Source organism: Meleagris gallopavo, chromosome 1 (assembly GCF_000146605.3).
Source record: "Meleagris gallopavo isolate NT-WF06-2002-E0010 breed Aviagen turkey brand Nicholas breeding stock chromosome 1, Turkey_5.1, whole genome shotgun sequence".
In the NCBI taxonomy this organism is placed as follows: Eukaryota; Metazoa; Chordata; class Aves; order Galliformes; family Phasianidae; genus Meleagris; species Meleagris gallopavo.
This window is the reverse complement of record NC_015011.2, coordinates 185,935,304-185,937,892: the sequence shown is the minus strand read 5'-3', so window position 1 is coordinate 185,937,892 and position 2,589 is coordinate 185,935,304.

Below are 2,589 nucleotides of genomic sequence, written 5' to 3'. Positions count from 1 at the left end.
AAGTCTTAACAACTCTGGCTTGCTTTATTGTTCTTTCTTAGCCTTTACATTTTGCTGTCGGTGAACTCGGAGATGTATCTGTCCTATCCATGTCTGATATTCTATTGAAAATTCTACTGAAAACTCAAACAAAGTTTATCTAAAAACTTACCTAAAAATGAAGTTGTACAATAATGATGATTAAGTTTCCTTTGCACAAGAAAGAGCTTAGCTCCCAAGTTGGCTGATAACATTGAAAGTGTTCATTTTTACCGAATGTGGGTATTTTTCTGGTTGGCTTTTATCTTCAAGAGATTTTAGGATTATTTCTTAATGGACAGCAGAAGACACGCTGCTGTTTAATGTGTCTGTTACTTTCACATAAGGGAAAGGAGATGATCCTTTAAAGAAGTACAGCTTAATGGTGTTCTTACCATTACAGCTCCACAGATCTTTTGACTGATCTAAGAGTAATAAACTTAATAAACTTCTAGGGCAGTGTCTTTAAAAATATCTAGCATAATGAGGTTTAAGAGCATGTAGGCTATGTGCTTGGAATGTGACCAGCATGATTGTGATCTTTAACTTGAAGTGATTTGATGATTTATTTCAGGTTGCACCCATGTGAAAAATGATAATTATTGTCCAGGATCCTCTCCTGCCCTTTGCTCCAAATTCTTCCAGCCATTTGCCTGTATGCTTTCTTTATGAGCACTTGTATTCACCAATAGCTGAAGATATTCAGCTCATAGTCCAGGATTCATGATACTGTTGGAAGCAGACCTTAGGAAGGAATTTGTAACACATGGGCTGGCCACTTAGTAGTTTGCTTTGCATAAATACTTGATTAGATATCTCAGATTATTGGTTACTAAAATGTGAAATGCTAAAGCAAGCAAATGTAGCAAGGTCAAGTGCAATTCATTGCTTCTGATTTTGGTCAGGCTTATTTCACTGTAACTGAAGTTAGTCTATACAGTATCATAGGTGGGAAAGTGCAGAAGGTGCCATAAGTTTCTAAAGTACTCTTTTCTGTTATCTTGATGCTGGACTGATATGATATGGCTGCGTGCCTTCCTGTAATGGCAGTAGCTGATTGAAACTGAGGGAGAGAAACAATCTTGGGAAATCAGTGGTCCTACCTGCTGGTGGCAAGAAGGGACATTTGATTCAGTCTTTAGGATAGCACAGCCACAGGAAATTAATTTCTGTTGTTTCATCCTCTTCCAACACAATAGTCTCAAGATGGCTGGAAAGAAGAGGAGGAAATCAAATATTGTTCTGGTTCTTGGTATTCCATAAAGCGAGTTAGTGGTGTCCAAACGCTGCATTTAATTCAGGCACTTGGGCTTTTAATACATTTTTAAGTGCTATTTAAGAGTAAGTTTGTGGGACTTCTGTTTTTTTTAGAATTTTTGTTTGTTTGTTTGTTTGTTTGTTTCCCCTGCTCTCATCTCTTTCCCTAAGAATGGGCTTCAGATCATCACTGTCTTGTAGACTTTGCTTAAACTAAACAGCTGCTAACCTCAGATTTGGGACCAGACCTGTGTTATTCTGGATCTTGTTAGTGAACTGAAGCATTTCTAACTGAACGTGGAGGAAGTTAGTTGGGTTCTGGTAGTTCTGTGAGCACAGAGGGTTAAGTAGAGTCCTGGGGCCAACTCAATTGCTCTTCTGTCAGAATGGTATGTTAGCTGCAACAGAAATCAGTCCATAACTATTTTGTTAAAATTAGCATGATAATCTTCATTTCCATACCCTAAATATCAAAATCCTGTAATAAAGCTATGACCTCCCACCTTTTTTGGGGGGAGGGCAGGGGGGGAGAGGTGCATTGTATCCCATATTGCTGTTCTTCTCTACCAGAGACCAATTGTGTGAAGTGCCTCTGAAAGGATAACCTTGCACAGAATGAGTTTTGATGGTGTGACTCAGACTGTCAATATTACCTCCAGTCAGCGATACCATCTGTCTATATGCTGATTATTGAACAAAGGAAGTGTTAAAGGAACTTAATCTTTCAAATTGTGATTTGTAGGTTTACTTCCTCCCTAGGTCAAAAAATATTGAATAGGTGACAAGTTCCTGTCTGGTCCCACCAATGTCTACATGGAGATTGGATCTGCGGTGTTTTTCAGCACTGGTTTGCTGAATTGCACTGTTTCAAGTCTGTAGTCTGGTAATATTTATTAATGTGGCTTCATAAACAGTCTTAGAGTAGCCTTGCAAATGCAGTGTATCTGGAAATAGTTTATTCAACTTTCCCATCTGTATGGGCTGTGCATAAACTCCTCTGTTCAGACCTTGTGCTGAGACGCTCAGTTATGGGATCTTGATTTTTGTTGGTTAACTTCCTCCTATTTTCCCAGCCTTACACTTCCTTTATAGCAGCATTTTCAGTACATAATGCCAAAATAACACTTTAATTATTCTGCAGTGTGAGGTAGCATTGCATTAAACTGTTGTGGAATGTGTGTGTGCTCAGTAATCATGTTAAAAATTATCTCCCTGCCTGTAAGAAAGCAAACAAACAAACAAAACAGTAAAAAAAGAAACACCAAAGAGACAAAAATAAGTCCCCTCAAAAAACCCTAACGAAAAAATAAAAAA